This window comes from Emys orbicularis, chromosome 10 (assembly GCF_028017835.1).
Source record: "Emys orbicularis isolate rEmyOrb1 chromosome 10, rEmyOrb1.hap1, whole genome shotgun sequence".
In the NCBI taxonomy this organism is placed as follows: domain Eukaryota; kingdom Metazoa; phylum Chordata; order Testudines; family Emydidae; genus Emys; species Emys orbicularis.
The window spans coordinates 88,121,858-88,144,491 of NC_088692.1; positions in this window are offsets into that span (position 1 = coordinate 88,121,858).

Below are 22,634 nucleotides of genomic sequence, written 5' to 3' on the forward strand. Positions count from 1 at the left end.
GCTGGCTGAATTTAACATACAGGACATATAAATGTTCCTCAGTTAAGGAAGACACCAAATACTGCTTACAGCTCAGACCACCCAGTAACTGGATTATGATGTGCTGAGGATGAAGCCAGCTCTGCCATGGTATGGATAGATTGAACTGAAATTCCGGATTTCACTTTCCAGGACCCTGGACGTAGGATCTATGGGCCAGAGCTGAAGCCCTTGACTCAGCTTTCACCCCTGCAAACTTCTCTAGAAGCTACCAGAGTTTCACCTGCATGAAGGCTAAGCAAAGAGCTAGGGATCTGCTCCCATATTGCTGACAGCTTTATTTCCTTTTTCTGTCTTAAGAAAACTGAGTCACTTCTAGCTATTTACTAGAGATGAACAGAGATTTGGGTAACATAAGAACGTACACAAACCTTTCCTTCTCATTCAAATGGGACCTTTCATGAGATTCAGAGAGACTAGAATAACTTGGCCCATTATTTCTCCCTTTCACACCCGTCTGCTCTTCCTGGATCCAGCCTGACCCAGAAGCAGAAATGCTAACGTACATCAAGAGAAACCCATCTCAATCTCATGCCATTTCCTAGACCCTCCGTTACATCACTGAGTCATCACTGCAGTCTTGTGCGATATATCCTCAGCTAATCATTTCATTTAATCTGAACAGAATAGTTATTGTATACTGAAGACTAATGGTTTGTTAAACACATCTTTATTAAGGTTTAACAATGGCTAGATACGTATCTATTGCATTGGCCTTAGGCCTCAACAAATATGTTTTCAATAATTAATTGGTATTTAGTAAACATGCAATAGTTATCTTAAATCTAAATTAAATCCTAATTAAAGTCATATAATGCAGTACTATGGGCTGCTTAGATTACAGCATTTCCAACAGGATATCACTGTAAGATACCAATTAGGGGATTGACAAAATGAAGGAGACCAAATTTTATCTTGAATTTATGATTAGATAAATAGATAGAGATATATAGATAGATATAATTGAGAGTGGGGGCACTTCAAACTTTGATCAACTGGGGGTAACGCTGGCAGTTCAATGGCCACAGCTAACCTGCATCAAATATAGCACACACAAGCCACCCACACTTTTACGAAGGGGGAGACTACGTGCCCCAGCATGCAACACCCCTGCCAGCAGCCTACCATTCTGATTGAGATAGAGAATTGCATGATGGGATCTGTAGTCTCAAGAGTTGCATCACTGTAATGCAGTATAGAACAGCTACGTATCACGTTGCATTATACGTAATAGAGAGGCAGCATTAAAAGACTGCACGGGCCACTATTTGCCAAAAAAACAAACGTGATTTACAGCACTGCTACTCAGGACATGCTTGCGGTAAAGACCCAAGGATGGTCTTGCAGTTAAACGATTGCACTGGGAGGCAGGAAATCTGGATTCAGTTCCTGACTCAGCTACACAATTTCATAGGCAAGTTGCTTTATCTCTGTGTGCCTCAGTTCCTAACCTGTGAAATGGGGGTAATAACAACACCACTTCCCTATCTCAGAGGAGTTTTGAGAGGATAAATTCCCCAGTGTTTGAGAGGTGATTAGATACCACAGTGGCAGGGGAGCCCTGTAAAGACAAAACAATAGGAGTTGTATGTTGAAGATTTTGTTTTTCATTTACCCAACCTACATTATTAGCACATACAACATATATACCACACACACACACAACCTCTAAAATGTCCTTCCAACTGCTCCATCCGCTGGGCCTGATTCTGATTTCTCAGTGGTGTAAATCAGGAGTGAGTGGATTTAGACTGGCCTACGTGGATTCAGAACAGGGCCTTCTCTCCATAGACACGTCGTTGTTAAAGGAAAGATGTTTTCCTGTCCCTAAGGATGCTCTGGCAAGTGGCTGCACTTTAGTAATGTACTAAACACATTCAGTGTCAACGCTGCGTTTAGGAGGAAAAAAGCTGATGAAATAACTCCATGGAGGGGGCATTGTTGCATTCACAGAATACTTTTGAAAACAGCTTCTCCTGCTGTAAGGTCCATTGTTCTTTCCCCTGCTCTTTCAATTAATTATCTTGTTTTAACACTATCTGCAAAGATAATTGCCTGTCAGTGTATCAGTATTATAACACCTCTGGGTGACTAATGCTGTTCGGAGTAGTCTGTCAGCTCTAATAATCACATGATTGGTGAGGGCTTACCTGTTTTCCAATGATAGACACATATACAAAGCATTTAGTCTTCCTCCAGGCAGAGGGAGAGGTTTTGTGTATCTCTAATGGATGGGTATCAGATTTTAAAAGAGCAAGGGAAAATAAATGCCATCCTTATTCTTTATAAATGGCAGCTTTTCAATATGGTTTGGGTCGTTAAACGTTCTCAAACTTTGCAGTCTTCATGGGGGAGGGCAGTTAAACAAAGGTATTTGCCCCATTTTTACTGGACTAGTTCGAGTGTGGATGCTAGTTATAAGAGAAGGTAAAATAAAGTAAATATTTTAAAGCTAATTCATTTTTAGCAGAACTGAGCAGCATGGGAGCATGCTTTGGGAAAATGCCATTGGAACAGGCTTCCCTTTATCCTCATGCCATTGCCCGTCTGGGGAACTCGTGGGCATTGTACAGAGGAAAGGTCAGTCACAGTATTGGGTGGCTGCATAGGAGCAGGACAGTGAATGCCTTCTTCCAGGAGTAGCTCACCATTATTGGGAGACAGAATATTTAAACTATTAAAAGTCAGATTTTGGCCAGTGACACTTGTGTAAATCCAGGGGACCTCAACTGCAGTCAGTGGATTTCTCCTGGGTTTACACTGTGGTAACTAAGAGCAGAATAAAGCAACAGAGGGTCCTGTGGCACCTTTAAGCCTAACAGATGTATTGGCGCATAAGCTTTCGTGGGTGAATGCCCACTTCGTCAGACGCATGTAATGGAAGTTTCCAGAGGCAGGTATAAATATGCAGGCAAGAATCAATCTGGAGATAACGAGGTTAGTTCAATCAGGGAGGGTGAGGTCCTCTGCTAGCAGTTGAGGTGTGAACACCAAGGGAGGAGAAACTGCTTCTGTAGTCGGCTAGCCATTCACAGTCTTTGTTTAATCCTGAGCTGATGGTGTCAAATTTGCAAATGAACCCACGAAAGCTTATGCACCAATACATCTGTTAGTCTTAAAGGTGCCACTGGACCCTCTGTTGCTTTTTACAGATCCAGACTAACATGGCTACCCCTCTGATACTTGAGAGCAGAATCTGGCTCTAAGTTCTTGGGGAAACAAGATTTCTTCTGGAACAAGGAATACCATCTTTTCAAATACATTTGCCTCCATGTCCATTTTAATCTCATATAAATCTCTTGTAACTCTTTTTGTCTAACTCAACCACCATTTCAACAATCCCACCTCCAGCAGTAAAGGCCAAGTACTGTATGCAAAGGGCTGCACAGAGGAAGCCATTTCATTGGGCAACAAGTTGTATTGGTCCTACAACCTAAGGAACTATGCTATGTATTCTTGAGCGCCCTCTACTGGCACCTTATCTATTAACTATTTACATCTATACAGACATAGAGCATTCTTATAACAATTTGGATTGTAAGCATAAAGATATTCTAGTCTTTACCCTGATTTTAAGGGGTGATTTTTCACTCCAGCTGAGGCTCAGCTTCCCTGCTTGTGGTTACAGTTTGCAAAAGTGGGAAAATGCTATTAAACATTGTGTTCTTTCTTGAATATTGGATGTTCCCCCTTGTTTACTTTTGCCTTGGTCATTGGCCTTACTGGACCACCAATGCAATACCACTGAAGAGAGTGCAAAGACAATGTCTAGAAAGAATGATTATCATCACCATTGATGGAGCGTTTGCAACACAACATTGGCCAAAGTGTGTGTGTGTGTTGTGAACAGTTAGAGACACTATTCAGATGGTCATTAGGAGGTCATGTATCAAGGAGTTAAGGGTCTGTGTGAACAGGAACTAGACAATCTTAAATTCACCACAACCATGGTGTTCTGGGTCTCTGTAATCTCTACAGTGTCTAGAGCTCACCAGGAATTTTCTTTCAAAATATTTTGTCAACTGAAAATCATTTCATTTTGATTCAGTTCAATACTAATGAGCAGTCTGAGCAGCCACAATGCCTTATGATACCTGTAGTTCAAGTGCCTCATGCCACCATTTTCTACTGTGGAATGAGTGCCCCAGATGGACTACATCTCCTATGGTGCACAGCAGTCTCCCCTCTGGTTGAATCACTTTGGTGCATCATGGGAGTCCTGTGACTACAGTGCATCATGGGAAATCTAGTCTGGCTGGGGAACTCAGCCTATAGAAGTTGTTTCACCTGATAGTGGCTGGTGTACCAGAGAATCACAGCTTAATCCTTGTAGTGGATAATGGAGCTATCTCTTTAGCTCAACTGATTGCCTTCTGTGCTATGATGCTGAAAAGCCCAGGTTCAAACCTTGCCCAACTGTGTGTGTTTGGTGGGGGTGGGGTGAGGGATCTTATCATTATTACAATGTGCTAATAACAGTTGAGACACTAAAATACAATTACACTGGCCCTGATGCATAAGCAAAAATGGGAGTGTATTTGCACACGCGGTTATCTCATTACAGGTGCAGTGGGGATTTACCTATCCATGAGCAACTGTGATAAGTGTGATAAAAATCAATGTGGAATTGCACGTGCTTTTTTGCATATTGGTCAGAGGATCCACCTACTGAACACTGAGCACCTCATGACTCTTAATAAATTACACTACATGGGTATGAACATTGCACAATATAAGAGATTTGAATATGGAAGATGGCCAAGATGCCCTTCTAGGCAATGAGTTAGTAGCTGGGCTACACAATGCTATTTTCCTTCATATACTTACCTAACTCCTTTTGTAACTGTTTGCACTCGCTGATTTTATCTCTGCCCTTAATAGTTTATTCCACTCCAGTCTTTCTAAGAGGATGTAAAATCAACAGAGATCTGGAGACCTACTCTGGAATTTTAATCAGAACAATAGCCTCAGAGGCTAAAGGTCTCAGTATTGACAAGACAAAGATCACATTCTGGATTGTAGGCAGCCAGCAAACAGGATTTATGACTAGTGTCCAGTGTAACAGGGACCAGACACACGAGTTATTCAGAAAAGAACTAAAAAAAAATAAAAAATAATGTGCCGTTTGGAATTTGCATGGCTTATTTGGTCTGTAACCCTGGGTGTTGAGTCTCATGCTTAACGATGATTGCTTCAGTTTCATACAGGGGACTAGGTCCATAGCTGTTGTACATGGAGCTCTAGAAGTCAATGGAGCCATACTGATTTACGTCAATTAAGAATCTGGCCCGGTGTTTGGAGATTTCTTTTTTCTTTGGTAAATTTGTAGCTACAAAATTACGGTCGGTTTATGAATTGGTGCAAAATGAGTGAATTTGGAGTAACTGACCCATTGAGGAAAATTTGACTAAACCGCCTTTGAGCTGGGTAGAAGTGCAGGCAGAGGACACAATCCTCATCACCAGGCCAGAGGCAGCCACCGACTGCTGCAGAAAGATGCATACAGGATTCAGTAGAAGTGGCGTGAGAGTTAGGCCATTGATCAGCTTGGTGGTCAGGAAGGTTTAGGTAAAATGGATTGAGGTTGTTTCCAAGGCTCTTTTTTCATAAACTCCTGGATCAGTGAGATTTAGGTGGTATTGAGGATTGACTACAGGGGCTAGATTGCTGTGGTTCACAGCTCCCAACTTCACCTTCATGACACAGGTGTATGGGTTGCATCGGGTTCACGCAGTTGTGCAAGTTTCCAAGAGAGGGAAGTCCATGTTCCGAGATGAGGCAGTCGGAGCTGCTAGGTCCTGTTATGCTGCACATATGGCATTGTTTACAAATAAAGCTTTGTGGTGGCAAATCAGGTAAGGTTTCCATGATTTCAAGTTGGGGGTAACCAGCCCTAAATGCACATGTTGGGAAGCTGTCAGGACATGGCTGGGGGTGTCTCCAGGAATCAATCTAGACATCCGGTTGACACTGTAGCATGAACATGAAAATCTCAGGAGGCTGTTGCTAAAGTTGTTCCAGTAAAGGAGTCAAAGATGCTGGAATTCCCCAAAAGGTTTTGGATGCATCTCTGGATAGCCAGAGACCTTGAGGCCCCCACAGGAGAATGAGGGCCTGATTCTCTCGGATGGCAGGTGGTAGGTTCTTTTTGGGAATTTCAAAGGGGAACTGCTATGGCATCTCCATTTTCCCTACTGATATTATTTGGAATATATATTTAAATTAGGTACAGCGTTACATGTGAAAATCCAGTGGCTTTCCCAAGAGTCTTTGTTCTGCTTACAGCCAACAAGGAATTTTTAATATGTAACTCTTGTTTTATTGAATGATATGGTAAATACAAAATACAGTCTACAGAGATAACTGAGATGCTTAGATTTGTGTGCTGTTTTTTTCCTCCTTTGGTGAGAATGGGAGATCCTGACAAGATACGATTAAGAGCGCAGCTGATGAAGTGCTAGGCTTGAAGTGATTTCTGAGCTACCATCCTGTCTCAGTACTAATTGAGAAGGCATTTATCCCCATGGGGAAATGCTAGCTGCTACAAAGATTTTATTCTTACCCCGCCCCTGCAGGTATTAAGGCTTGTTATAAATAATACTCGAGTCTAAGGGATCAAATGAGGACTTTTGTAGATTGTTCATCAATCTCTAACATCTCTTTCCACTAAAGCTTCTGTCAATAAATCATTTTTTAATTATAAGCTTAAATTATCATCAGCTAATCGTGTCTAAATGATCTCTGGGTGATTCCTATTTTAAGATATTCAGAGCAACATTAAGGAGGTTTAAGAAAAAAAATGTTTTCTGAATAGTTCCTTCTTTTTCTTTTTCTGCCCTGGAAAACAAAACACTCAATTTAGAGAGGTGTGTGTGATAGCATATGAATGAGATGGGGCCAGACCAACACCCTAGTCTACCCCTAAATTGAGGAAAGTGCAAATCTGTATCTGATTTTGTAGACCAGCCCCATCTCTAATATCTGGGAACGGTAGTGGTTTTGTTTTAATACTACCCCCTGTGATTAGCTCGCATTCCATAATTTGCATTGATACAGTTTGTAAGTCCTAGTAGCTGTTCAGTTGGTGCCCTATAAAGTGTTTAAAGAAAAATAATACACATCCTTCTGAAGGGATTCTCAGAACTGCGCCTGCACAAAATTGTGCACAATTTTGCACTGGTAATTTGCTTCCACAGGTGTGACAGCTGCGTACACAATCTGTGTAGCAGGTTGTGCATGCACCTCTGACCTTCTGACCCAATACAGGGTGTATCTGACATCCATAGCACCAGAGTATAACTATACAGGATGACCAGATTTTTTTCCTCGTGTTACCTTAAGTAAGGTTTTTACAGATTTTTCCCATCCTCACTGGGGAAATCTCGAGGGTTTTTTCTTCTGAGCTTGCATTTCATCCTTTCTTGAATATCTCTGGCATTAAACGGCACTACAATTATTTTTCTGTTTGTCTTTGGCAATCAGTTTAATTTCTTAGTTACCTCTTGTGTAAAGAAAAAAGGGCCATTTCTCCTCTTTATTCACTGTTGCAACGTCCCTGACTCCAGTGAAAGCAAAATTTGGTTCATGCTGAACAAAGCATTTTTAAGGTGGCCATTTATTATGTACATTAAAGTAGCTCCCAGAGGCTACACTCAGGATCAGGCTCCATTATGCAGGGTGCTGTACAAACCAGTATTAAAATGCAGTCCCTGCCCCAAGGAGTTTACATTGTAAACAGTCTCCTTGTTTTCATTCTCTGAACCTCTTTGGTTTCTGATTGGCAGCTGTATGGAGTCCGGTCCTTTCATTTCACAACACTATCTATCTTAGCTAGAAAAGAATTAAAAAAACTAATTTGAATGTAAATGACAGAGGCTAGTGTGTCTGGGCTTTCCTCCCCATTTGCCCTTCAAGATCTGAATTATTTAGTTTCCCCTTAAATGCACCTTTTCACTGTCCTTTCTACAGTATAATCTCCTCCCCAGAACTGCCCACAATGTTCCAAATGATCAGCCTCTCCTCATCTTATATGATTTAGTTTACACTATTACCTTACTGCACTGAATTAAACCAGATGAGTCACTTCTCTGCCCATCTGCCAGCAGTACCCGTATCCCCGGGAATGGATACATGAAGCAATACAAGACCGGTAGAGAACAGCCGGGAAGGAAACCTCTGTGTGAGAAATATGGCAGAAGAGCAGGAGCTCTGCAGCCTTCTTCAGCTAATGGGTCCCTGTGCCAGCAGTGTGCCCAGGTCATTCTGGATTTGTGGGGTCTGTAGAGGTGTTCCAGTTAACAAGGTGGGTTTTGAATGAATCTTAAGCAGCTGTTGTTACTTATGCATGTGGATTCACACTACTGCAGATTTGTCTTGCGTTTTGGGTCAGGACAAACGTGAAATCCCTGCAAGCTGCACGGAAACTTTTTAAAGACACCGTAATAGAGGCTCAACTTAAATGTATCCCCCAAATTAAAAAACACAGTAAGAGAACCAAAAAAGAGCCACCATGGCTAAACAACAAAGTAAAAGAAGCAGTGAGCGGCAAAAGGCCTCCTTTAAAAAGTAGAAGTTAAATCCTAGTGAGGAAAATAGAAAGGAGGATAAACACTGGCAAATGAAGTTTAAAAATATAATTAAGAAGGCTGTGACGGGGTTTGACTCATCCCCGCGTTGCCTCCTGCTGGCTGTCCTGGGGATTAGCTCTGTATGCCAGTGCGCCCTCTGCTGGTGATGTCTCGCCACCGTCACTTCTGCTCCAGGGACCCACGTCACTCCCAGGACCAAGGCGTCCTCTTCATGACACAGCCCTCTGGCTCTGCCGCACTCTGTGCTCCCCCCTTCCGGGACACAGTATCACAGTTCACAGTCCACTGTCCAGCCATTTCCTCAGTGGCAAGTGGGGGCGGAGGAGGACCAGGGTCCGCCCACTACTCTGGGTCCCGTCCCAGTGAGCCTATAGATGGCCACCACTTGCTGAGCCCCCTCCGGTTCCTCTGTAGATCTCCTTGGGTCACTTCCCCGTGGCCCCCAGCACCCTCTTTCCCTTGCCTCAGGGCCTCAGCCTGCAGATCCCTGCAGCCCGCCAGGAACTGCCTCTAGCTCCCTGGCACTCTGCCTGCAGCACTGCCCTGCCCAGGGAGCTTGCTGCCCTCCACCTGCAAGGCAGCCAGTCCACATCCCTCCTCAAGCTGCAGGGTGTGACTGAAGCTGCTCTGTATTGCAGCTCTTCTTATATGGGCCTGCCGGGCCCTGATTGGCTGCTCCTATAAGCCCTTCTGTGATTGGCTGCCTCCTGCGCAGCCTCCCTAGGGCTCTATTAACCGCCAAGAGCCCAGTGTGGGGCAGGCACCCCATCACAAAAGCCAAAAAGGAATTTAAAGAACACCTAGCTAAAGACTCAAAAAGTAATAGCAAAAAAAAAAAAAAAATTAAGTATACCAGAAGCAGAAAGCCTGTTAAACAACCAGTGGGGCCACTGGACGATCGAGATGCTAAAGGAGCACTCAAGGATGATACGGCCATTGCAGAGAAACTAAATGAATTCTTTGCATCGGTCTTCATGGCTGAGGATGTGAGGGAGATTCCCAAACCTGAGTCATCCTTCTTAGGTGACAAATCTGAGGAACTGTCCCAGACTGAGTTGTCATTAGAGGAGGTTTTGGAACAAATTGATAAATTAAACAGTAATAAATCACTAGGACCAGATGGTATTCACCCAAGAGTTCTGAAGGAACTCAAATGTGAAATTGCAGAACTAATAACTGTGGTTAAATGATAGTAACCTATCATTTAAATCAGCTCCTGTACCAAATGACAGGAGGATATCTAATGTGATGTCAATTTTTAAAAAGGACCCCAGAGGTGATCCCGGCAATTACAGGTCAGTAAGCCTGACTTCAGTGCCGGGCAAACTGGTTGAAACTATAGTAAAGAACAAAATTGTCAGACACCTAGATAAACATAATTTGTTGGGGAAGAGTCAACATGGTTTTTGTAAAGGGAAATCATGCCTCACCAATCTATTAGAATTCTTTGAGGCGGTCAACAAGTATGCTGGACAAACTGGAGAAATGGTCTGAAGTAAATAGGATGAAATTCAATAAGGACAAATGCAAAGTACTCCACTTAGGAAAGAACAATTAGTTGCACACATACAAAATGGGAAATGACTGCCTAGGAAGGAGTACTGCGGAAAGGGATCTGGGGGTCATAGTGGACCACAAGCTAAATATGAGTCAACAATGTAACGTTGTTGCAAAAAAAGAGAATATGATCCTGGGATGTATTAGCAGGAGTGTTGTAAGCAAGAGATGAGAAGTAATTCTACTGCTTTATTCCGCTGATTAGGCCTCAACTGGAGTATTGTGTCCAGTTCTGGGCACCACATTTCAGGAAGGATGTGGACAAATTGGAGAGATTCCAGAGAAGAGCAACAAAAATGATTAAAGGTCTAGAAAACATGACCTATGAGGGAAGATTGAAAAAATTGGGTTTGTTTAGTCTGGAAAAGAGAAGACTGAGAGGGGACATGATAATAGTTTTCAAGTATGTAAAAGGTTGTTACAAGAAGGAGGAAGAAAAATTGTTCTCCTTAACCTCTGAGAATAGGACAAGAAGCAATGGGCTTAAATTGCAGCAAGGGAGTTTAGGTTGGACGTTAGGAAAAACTTCCTAACTGTCAGGGTGGTTAAGCACTGGAATAAATTGCGTAGGGAGGTTGTGGAATCTCCATCATTGGAAATTTTTAAGAGCAGGTTGGACAAACACCTGTCAGGAATGGTCTAGATAATTAGTCCTGCCACAAGTGCAGGGGACTGGACTAGATGATCTCTCGAGGTCCCTTCCAGTTCTATGATTCTATGATTCTATGTGGACAAGGGGGATCCCGTGAGTATAATGTACTTAGATTTTCAGAAAGCCTTTCACAAGGTCCCTCACCAAAGGCTCTTAGGCAAAGTAAGCTGCCATGGGATAAGAGGGAAGGTTCTCTCATAGATTGGTAACTGGTTAAAAGATAGGAAACAAAGGGTAGGAATAAATGGTCAGTTTTCAGAATGGAGAGGTAAATAGTGGTGTCCCCCAGGGGTCTGTACTGTGCCCAGTCCTATTCAACATATTCATAAATGATCTAGAAAAAGGGGTGAACAGTTTGGTGGCAAAATTTGCAGATGATACAAAACTACTCAAGATAGTTAAGTCCAAAGCAGACTGCAAAGAGTTACAAAGGGATCTCACAAAACGGGGTGACTGGGCAACAAAATGGCAGGTGAAATTCAACGTTGATAAATGCAAAGTAATGCACATTGGAAAACATAATCCCAACTATACATATACAATGATGGGGTCTAAATTAGCTGTTACCACTCAAGAGAGAGATATTGGAGTCATTATGGATAGTTCTCTGAAACATCCACTCAATGTGCCGCGGCAGTCAAAAAAGCGAACAGAATATTGAGAATCATTAAGAAAGAGATAGATAACAAGACAGAAAATATCATATTGCCTCTATATAAATCCATGGTTTGCCCACATCTTGAATACTGCGTGCAGATGGGGCCGCTGCATCTCAAAAAAGATATATTGGAATTGGAAAAGGTTCAGAAAGGGGCAACAAAAATAATTAGGGGTATGAATTGGCTTCCATATGAGGAGAGATTAATAAGACTGGGACTTTTCAGCTTGGAAAAGAGATGACTAAGGGGGGATATGATAGAGGTCTATAAAATCATGAGTGGTGTGGAGAAAGTAAACAAGGATGTGTTATTTACTCCTTCTCATAACAGAAGAACTAGGGGTCACCAAATGAACTTAATAGGCAGCAGGTTTAAAACAAATAAAAGGAAGTATTTCTTCACACAACGCAGTCAACCTGTGGAACTCATTGCCAGGGGATGTTGTGAAGGCCAAGACTATAACAGGGTTCAAAAAAAGAACTAGATAAATTCATGGAGGATAGGTCCATCAATGGCTATTAGCCAGGATGGACAGGGATGGTGTCCCTAGCCTCTATTTGCCAGAAGCTGGGAATGGGTGACAGGGGATGGATCACTTGATGATTCCCTGTTCTGTTCATTCCCTCTGGGGCATCTGGCATTGGCCACTGTCTGAAGACAGGATACTGGGCTAGATGGACCTTTGGTCTGACCCAGTCTGGCTGTTATGCTCTTATGAAATAAAAGAAAACGTGGGGCTGGAAGCTAGGCTCTGATGTGCCAGAGGCAGTGAGAGCTCCGCAAGCAGCGGTTCCCTTTGTATAGGGGAATCCCCGGGTGGTGTAAAGCCAGCACAGCCAGCTCTGTGCCTTCTGCTCCTGCCCCCTCATTCAGCATCATGTATGCTGGGGACATGGCCCCCAGCATGCTGCGCTCTGGCAATCTGGGTCTGTTCCAGCCAGCATAAGTTAGAACAGTCCTGGGTCTTCTCTAACGTGTGCCAGGCTGACATAGACCCCAGAAATAGGATAAGTGATATCTGTTTTTTCCATATTCTGGAATACAGGGCATTGCTCTTAAGTCCAGCCACCTTCACCTATCAGCTTAAATTTATTAACCAGTTCTTGTGTTAAGTCCCAGTCTCTGCTTCACACTTGGGAAATGGTCCTTTCTAAAGGCTACAGGGTGATGGTTTCTTCTCCCGAAGGAGCCAGCTGTCTAAAATATCAGCAGCGAAAACTGACATCTACAACTATTCGTTCAAAATGTGGGGAAGTAGATGAAGGATGGCTAGGGAATGGCAAATTCAGTCAGCAAACTGCAAAGAATGAAAATGATCCACCTGTCCTGCTCTCTAATGAATCCAGCCCATTGAGTTCATTTTCTAGGTGAGTAAAAGATAAAGTCTAGCCCCCATCTAGCTGTCAGCTGTGTAGCCAAGCAAAGTCTACGCTGCTTGATTTAAGACCGAATGCCCTTGTCACACTCAGTTAGAGGAAAAGAACTGTCTGGATCACAGCTTTTCGTTTCAGCACAAAGACCACATTTAAATGGAATTGTCACAATTTGGGTTTATTTTTAAAAAGTCCCTTTTGTTGTTTACCAAGGTTTAGCATGTGTTTCAGAGCAGAATCTTTTTAAAAGGGAATCATTGTTTTCCAATAATGAATATGAAAAATAATGTGTGCGTGACCTCAGGGTAATAGATCAGCATGTCCTTTTGATGGTGGAAAAGCATCCTGGGCCTGATTCAATGTCCTTTTAAGTCAGTGGGAGCTTTTCCCTGGATTCCTGCGGGAGTTGGCTCAGAGCTGGGGTCAGGACCGGAATTCCAGCTTTGGGAAGCTGCTGCGTAGTGTTCTTTGTCAAGCCATTTGCACAGCGGAGAGGATAGACAGAGTTCCCGGAACCCACAGTGTGTCCTGAGGGGGTATGTTCCCTGGGCACTAAAGTAATTTTTTTCTGAGTAACTGAGCCCTTACTTGGAGTAGAATATTCTCCTGAGGAAATACAGGGCTCTAGATAGTGGATCTGCTGTGTGTGTCTGTGTCGGGCACCTCGCTACTGAACATGATCATTGGATTTGGGGAGCAGAGAGTCTTTGCAGTAGATGAGGTGACCATAGACAAAGCAAGGCTGTTTCATTAACTAAAAAGGAAGAGCACTTTCTGGGTGCATGCAGCATGCCTCAGTCTTTCAAAGGCAACGAGATTGAGGGACTCCTGGGTACCCAGACTGCACTCTGATTGTTTCAAATCAGCTGAAGCATTATTTTCTTTTTTCCACCTGAGGAGATTTTATAGCCCTTCCCACCTCCCCATTCCCTGCCCCGCCCCAGTCCACCCTGGGAACGCAGTTAATTGAGGTGGTGTGTCCTGATGATCTGAGCAGGGCATTGAGAGTCAGAACTCCTGGGTTTTATTCCCATTCTTGCCACTGACTAGCTGTGGGAGTTTGGACAAGTTGCAAGTAATTTCTGAGCCTCAGCCCACCACCTGTCCAGTGAAGGTAACGATTCTGACCTATAGGATCTAACAAGGGCAATATGAAGGTTAATCAATTTGGGTTATTTTCTGATCCCATACACACCATGAGTAGCCCCTTATTCTCTGCGTAGCCTGATGAAGCTACTCATGGACTAATGTTTTACTCGGCCTAAGTAAGAGAAGCAAAATCGATCCCTGAGTGTTTTAAAATGCTTGGGGATCCCCAAATGAGCATATTATTGGCGTTCCATGAAAAAAACCTCTCCTCACCTTCTCTGATCATCCCTATATAGTCTCCGATTTCTCACTTTCTTTTCTTCTGCCCTGATTAATCTTGTTTCATGGATTCCATGACAACATAAGCATCTGAGGATCTTGCTTGTCAGGCTGTTATTCAATTGCCGTATGTGCAGGGAGCTGGGCTTGCTCGGGCTCAGAACCACACTAACTTGATTAGACTATGAAAGTTGAACACAAGAATTAAGAGGAACAGGAGAAGCACATCATTTTACATGGAGATGAACATTTGCCTGCTTATATAATGAACTAACAATTAGCATTCCAAGTACCTTAGGGAAAAGAAAGGCGGAAGGAGAGAGCCCATCTTAAAGCAACGAGTAGGGCTTGATTTTCAGGTCCATTGGTGGAGTTATGCTGGGTTTTGTGCCACCTTTCCACCCCTTTTCTCCTAGGTTCTGAAGCTAACTGGAGGCCGGTTCGGACCCTGGCACAATTCAGAGCAACCTGAGGGCTATTCTTACTTGCATCACATGGCAATGGCCTGTTGCCTTGGCAAAGGATTGCCAGAGCACAGCATGTGGTGGGTACGTTGCCTCCTGTCCATGGCATACGAACAGCACACCCCTCTGTGAGTGGCTGATGGCACAGAACTGGCTGGGATCTGGCCCAGAGACCCAAAGTCAAATGATAAAGCATAGTTATTTTGATCATGCCGAGATGGGACGATAACCAGCCCCATCCCTAGAGCTGAATATTCACGGTGCTCCTGATGGATGAGTAAGGCATTGACTGTTTTTATTTACACACCAGCATCCTAGGGATTTGCAATCATCATTGCTGGGAAATGGAGAGTGCATGATGATGTCAGCACAGCCCTTCACAGAGTACAGCATTCCCTGCACCACCAGTTTCAGCCTCTGTGCCAGGTGACTGGAGGATAGCTAAGATGACGCCGATTTTTTTTAAAAGGCTCCGGAGGCGATCCTGGCAATTACAGGCCTGTAAGCCTAACTTCAGTACCTGCCAAACTGGTTGAAACTATAGTAAAGAACAGAACTATCAGACAGATGAACATGATATGTTGGGGAAGAGTCAACACAGCTTTTGTAAAGAGAAAACATGCCTCACCAATCTACTAGAATTCTTTGAGGCGACAGCAAAAATGGACAAGAGTGATCCAGTGGATATAAAGTACTTGGACTTTGAGAAATCCTTTGACAAGAACCCTCACCAAAGGCCCTTAAGCAAACTAAACAGTCATGGGACAAGAGGGAAGGTCCTCTCATCCATCAGTGACTTGTTAACAGGAAATAAAGGGTAGGAATAAATGGTCAGTTTTCACAGTGGAGAGAGGTAAATAGCAGGTCCTCCCCCAAAGATGTGTATTGGGACCAGTGCTGTTCAACATATTCATAAATGATCTGGAAAAAGGAGGAAAATTTTGCATATGATACAAAATTACTCAAGATAGTTAAGTCCAAATCAGACTGTGAAGAGTTACAAAGTCATCTCACAAAATGGGGTAACTTGACAACAAAATGGCAGATGAAATTCAACGTTGATAAATTCAAACTAATGCACATTGGAAAACATAGTCCCAACTACATTTACAAAGGTTTCAGAGTAGCAGCCGTGTTAGTCTGTATCCACAAAAAGAACAGGAGTACTTGTGGCACCTTAGAGACTAACAAATTTATTAGAGCATAAGCTTTCGTGGGCTACAACCCACTTCTTCGGATGCATATAGAGTGAAACATATATTGAGGAGATATATATACACACACATACAGAGAGCATGAACAGGTGGGAGTTGTCTTACCAACTCTGAGAGGCCAATTAAGTAAGAGAAAAAAAACTTTTGAAGTGATAATCAAGATGGCTCAGTACAGACAGTTTGATAAGAAGCAAGTGTGAAAATACTTACAAGGGGAGATAGATTCAATGTTTGTAATGGCTCAGCCATTCCCAGTCTTTATTTAATCCTGTGTTGATTGTGTCTAGTTTGCATATCAATTCCAGCTCAGCAGTCTCTCGTTGGAGTCTGTTTTTGAAGTTTTTCTGTTTTAAGATAGCCACCCGCAGGTCTGTCATAGAATGGCCGGACAGGTTAAAGTGTTCTCCCACTGGTTTTTGAGTATTATGATTCCTGATGTCAGATTTGTGTCCATTAATTCTTTTGCGTAGAGACTGTCCGGTTTGGCCAATGTACATGGCAGAGGGGCATTGCTGGCACATGATGGCATATATCACATTGGTAGATGTGCAGGTGAACGAGCCCCTGATGGTATGGCTGATGAGATCTACAACCTATCCTGAAAGATGATCCTTTACTCTCACAGATCTTGGGAGACAGACCTGTCCTCGCTTACAGACAACCCCCCAACCTAAAGCAAATACTCACCAGCAACCACACATCACTGAACAAAAACACTGACCCAGGAACCTATCCTTGTAACAAAGCCCGATGCCAACTCTGTCCACATATCTATTCAAGTGACATCATCATAGGGCCTAATCACATCAGCCATACCATCAGGGGCTCGTTCACCTGCACATCTACCAATGTGATATATGCCATCATGTGCCAGCAATGCCCCTCTGCCATGTACATTGGCCAAACCGGACAGTCTCTACGCAAAAGAATTAATGGACACAAATCTGACATCAGGAATCATAATACTCAAAAACCTGTGGGAGAACACTTTAACCTGTCTGGCCATTCTATGACAGACCTGCGGGTGGCTATCTTAAAACAGAAAAACTTCAAAAACAGACTCCAATGAGAGACTGCTGAGCTGGAATTGATATGCAAACTAGACACAATCAACACAGGATTAAATAAAGACTGGGAATGGCTGAGCCATTACAAACATTGAATCTATCTCCCCTTGTAAGTATTTTCACACTTGCTTCTTATCAAACTGTCTGTACTGAGCCATCTTGATTATCACTTCAAAAGTTTTTTTTCTCTTACTTAATTGGCCTCTCAGAGTTGGTAAGACAACTCCCACCTGTTCATGCTCTCTGTATGTGTGTGTATATATATCTCCTCAATATATGTTTCACTCTATATGCATCCGAAGAAGTGGGTTGTAGCCCACGAAAGCTTATGCTCTAATAAATTTGTTAGTCTCTAAGGTGCCACAAGTACTCCTGTTCTTTTTACACTTACAAAATGACTGGGTCTAAATTAGCTGTTACTACTCAAGAAAGAGATTTTGGAGTCAGTGTGGATAGTTCCCTGAAAATGTCTGCTCAATGTGCAGCAGCAGTCAAAAAAGCTAACAGAATGTTAGGAACCATTAAGAAAGGGATAGATAATAAGAAAGAGAATATCATAATGCCACTAAATAAATCCATGGTACATCCACACCTTGAATACTGCATGCAGTTCTGGTCGCCACATCTCAAAAAAGATATATTAGCATTGGAAAAAGTACAGAGAAGGGTAACAAAAATTATTAGCAGTATGGGACAGCTTCCATATAGGGAGAGATTAATAAGAGAGGGGCTGTTAATTTTGGGAAAGAGATGACTGAGGGAGGATGTGGTAGGGGCAGGGCCGGCTTTAGCAGGTGCGGGGCCCCACGGCGGGACGCGAATTGTCTCGTGCCCCCCCCCGTCCCAACTCCACCCCGACTCTGCCCCCTCCCTGCCCCATTGGATCCCTCCCCAAATCCCCGCCCTGACCCCGCCCCCATCCCCGCCCCTCCCTGCCCCATTGGATCCCTCTCCAAATCCCCGCCCTGGCCCCGCCCCCAGCCCCGCTCCCTCACTGCCCCATTGGATCCCTCCCCAAATCCCCGCCCTGGCCCCGCGTCTTCCCCAAGCACGCCGCTCCTCCTCACCCCTCCCTCCCAGGCTTGCGCTGATCAGCTGTATGGCGGCGCAAGCGCTGGAGGGAGGGGGGAGAAGCAGGAAACGGCTTTTTTTTTTTTTTTTTTTTCCGCTCCGCCGGCAGCCCCGGACATTGCGGGGCCCTCTTAGGCGCGGGGCCCCATTCCAGGGAATCGGCCGAATCGGCTTAAAGCCGGCCCTGGGTAGGGGTCTATAAAATCATGACTGGTGTGGATAAAGTGAATCGGGAAATGTTATTTACCCCTTTGCATAACACAAGAACCAGGGGTCACCCAATGAAATTAATAGGCAGCAGCTTTAAAACAAACATAAGGAAGTCCTTCTCCACACAACGCACAGTCAACTTGTAGAATTCATTGCCAGGAGATGTTGTGAAGGCCAAAAGTATAACTGGTCTCAAAAAAGAGCTAGATAAGTTCATGGAGGATAGGTCCATCAATGGCGATTAGCCAAGATGGTCAGAGACACAATCCCATGTTCCTGGTGTCCCTAAACCTCTGACTGACAGAAGCTGGGACTGGACGACGGGATGGCTCCCAATAAATTGCCCGGTTCTGTTCATTCCCTCTGAAGTATCAGGCACCACCTACTGTCAGAAGATAAGATACTGGTCTGACCCAGTGTGGCCATTCTTATGTTCTTACAGCCTTACAAACTTTCACTTTATGCCCAGATCATTCTGGGTTAGACTAATAATAGCATTGGCCTCATTCGGTCTCTAGAAGCCAAGGCACATATACCACCTCCTGCACACTTGCCTTTGCCTGTGACTTCCCCATGACATGTGAAAGTAGCTGGGCTTTGGAGGGGGCTGTCCCAAAACATTGTTGCCCTGAATAGCACCTACAGAGCTTTCTCAGACAACAATCTGCGATGGCATTCAGGTGCAGTCCCGTGCCCTGCCATTGTGGCTAAGTCTTCTGCCTGAGTCTTTACTAGCACGCCAGAAAGAGCCCCTCTTCTAACCCTCACCCCCACTCTCTGTACTTCCGCCAGAGAGACCTGCTTTCCTGATCTCACCCCTCACTCACCCCGGTCAGGCCTGGTGCTCCTGCCCTTAACACCGATATGGCTCCATTCCCACCACTGGAAGTGGGAGAAGAATCAGACTCTTAGTAACGATCCTGCTCTCCAGTAGTCCCATGAGTCCCCCGGGACTCCCTCTTTTTCATTGACTCACTGATCCTACTCTGCGGGATCCATATCAAGGTCAGGCTTTGGTATTCCTGACAAGGACTTAATGGGCAAACAGAGACCTAGGCCCTGATTCTGTCGTTATTGGCTATTTCCCTGGTCTGTCCAAATTAAATCAAACTTCTCCCCACGCTGTGGGCAGCTGTGGAATGGAAACCCTTGCTTTCCCCCAGGGGAAGACTCAGGACAGGAGGGTCTTATCAGCAATGATAGAGAACGCTGCATATTGATACTTGATCGCTCTTCCCACATCATTTAGCATTTCATAGCTGGCAAATGTAGCGACACACAACCGGCCTTTCCTATGCTATAAAACCGAGGCTAAAACAGCCAAGCTTCATCGGCGGCGAGAGCGGGGCACTGGGATTCTTCTTGGCTCGGCCCCTCGAGCAAGGGTGTAACCGTTCCACGGTAGAGCACATTTGGCAAGCAAGTGGTATTTTGCGTTGTGGAATGAGACTCCACCCGGAGAAATGAGGACTCGTTTTGCTTAGAACCGTTCAGTATCAGTCCCAGTTGGGGCCCCAAATGAAGCCCATAAAAGGTTTTATGTAAACGTCAGGCTGGCACGTTTGCCCGGCGTAATGGGAAACATGTGCCTGGGATAAAATCCTGTTGGAAGGATATTCATTTTCGTCCCCCATTAAAGAAAGTGCCAGTTTATTCCATCTGGTAAGTGGGCATCAGTTACTGTTAGGAATTATCCCCCACAAGATCACGTTAATCAGGAGCTACCTAGCCCCCTTCCACCTTTAATCTTTAATTTCTTTGGGCCCCCATTAAAATCAGCAGGCTGCTCCACAGGGCTTGTGCAACCCTTTAAATATTACCAATGATTTATTCAGCCAGAAAGGCTCATTAAAGGATCAATCATGGAAATAGTGCGAGGAATAGAGCTATGCAGAGTGGGCGGAGAGGGGAAATAGCATAGCAGCGTTGGCATAGAGGAAGGATTCATGTTCGTATTTATGGCTCTGCCTCCCTTTCAACTAATGGGCTTCTCCCAGCAAGGCTGCTAATAGGTCTCGGTGTCGTTGCAAACCCGCAGTGGTGGCTGAGGGCAGCTCCGCCTCGCGTGTCTGTGGAGGGCGAATCTCTTCTGGGGGACACAGCTGTTCACCAGAACTCCAGCAGGACGGCTCGCAACTGCACGTGGAGGTTTGCTTTCATGTTGTGAATTTAGGTCTCCCGCCCAAATTCAGCAACACAGGGCTGTAAATTTCCCTGCCTGAGCCTGTTTAAAGGCTTGTGTCTGTGCTTAATGAGGTGACAGCAAATTTACCCTTGAGGAGGAAGGAGCTGTAAATAATGTTTTTAAAAGCCTTTGAATGGGACACTGTTAACCCTGAGCCTGCCAGAGGGTCCAGTCCTGCCTGGTGCTGTGAGCCCTCTGCTCTTGTTGCAGTGGGTAAGGCGGCAGGGGACTCGGCACCTTGTAGGGGCGTGTAGGCGGAGTTGGGAGGAGAGTTTAGCAGCCCTGGCAAAGCTGCTGGAGTTTTGGCTTCTCCCTGTGAGCAGCTCCTGGGGAGTTGGGGGGGGGGGGGGGGGGGGAACGTCACTCAGTGTTTCGCAGGATTTTTGCTGCATGTGAGCTGGAACCTCTCTCCCACATCCCCTCTTGCCCGGCAATGGACATACACCAGGTCTTGCAGGGTCTGTAGGACCAGGAGCAAACTTACCTAGAGCTAAAATCCCATACCAATAATAGCAAGGTCTGTAGGGTCCTGGTTTCCCTCCATTCTCCCTTGGGTGCTAGGAGGCCCCAGCTCCTTGGTGGGTGAGTAGAAGCCCTGCAGTGTCCTTCCACTGGACACTCCTGCTTCAGAACTGCATCCCCTTTCTTTAAATCAAGTGCATAGAAATGATGGAGACAGGGAAGCAGGGTTGGATTATGGCAGGGTCTTAGGATCCAGGGCCTGCAACAGGAGTGGGCCACGAGCAGGTGGTGCAGCATATAACTGATGGCTGCAGGTGCAGAAACTGAGGTAGAGAAGAGACACCATCCATTGGCATACAAGGATGACAGCTTCATGTGACCCATGGGAAGGAGGGGCAGTCATGTGACCCTGACTCTTCTAGCAGGACGGAAAATTAATGTGCACTGTTGTGTGTGTAATGGGTGCAGAGATATGGTGGATATAGGCCCTGCAGAGTGTCAGTCCACTCCTGCTGGGACTTGTAACCGGATATACCACAGCTCTGTGCTAAGAAGGCCATCAGCTGAAAAGACTTTATTTATAGATCTATAGATCCCAAGGCCAGAAGGGACCATTGTGATCATCTAGTCTGACCTCCTGTGTAACACAGGCCCCACACTAATTCCTAGAGCAGAGCTTTTAGAAACAGAGCCAATCTTGATTTAAAAATTGCCAGTGATGAAGAATCCACCACGACCCTTGGTAAATTGCTCCAATGGTTAATTACTCTCAGTGTTAAAAATGTGCGCTTTATTTCCAGCCTGAATTTGTCTAACTTCAACTTCCAGCCATTATATCATGTTATACTTTTCTCTCCTAGATTGAAGAGCCCATTAATAAATATTTGTTCACCATGTAGATACTTATAGACTATAATCAAGTCACCGCTTAACCATCACTTTGTTAAGCTAAATAGATTTTGCTCCTCGAGTCCATCACTACAAAGCAGGTTTTCTAATCCTTTAATCATTCTCTGGGCTCTTCTTCTCTCCAATTCAGCAACATCCTTCTTGAACTGTGGGCACCAGAACTGGACACAGGATTCCAGCAGCAGTTACACCGGTGCCAAAAACAGAAGTGAAATAACCTCTCTACTCCTACTCGAGATTCCCCTGTTTATGCATCCCAGGATCACATTAGCTCTTTTGGCCACAGCATCAGAGTAGGAGCTCATGTTCAGCTGACTATCCACCACAACCCCAAAATCTTTTTCAGAGTCACTGCTTCCCAGGATAGTATCCCCCATCCTGTAAGGACGGCCTATGTTCTTTGTTCCTAGATGTACACATTTACATTTAGCCGTCTTAAAACACATATTGTTTGTTTGCACCCAGATTGCCAAGTGATCCAGATCACTCTGAATCAGTGACGTGTCCTCCTCCTTATTTACCACTCCCCCAATTTGTGTGTCATCTGCAAATTTTATCAGCGATGATTTAATGTTTCTTCCTGATCATTGATAAAAATGTTAAATAGCATAGGGCCAAAAACTGATACCTAAGGACTATGGCCAATATGAAGAGTCAAATCGGAAGCCAGATGCTTCTCAATATAAATAACTAGATGGTGCATCTTAAATAGCCTTTAAACTCTCTAGTTCTGTTCAGAAATGGGAACAAATCAGTGTCTTTCATATGCCTGGCCCTCCAGGTTGATGTTCCCTCTTGATAGAAAATTTCTCTTTT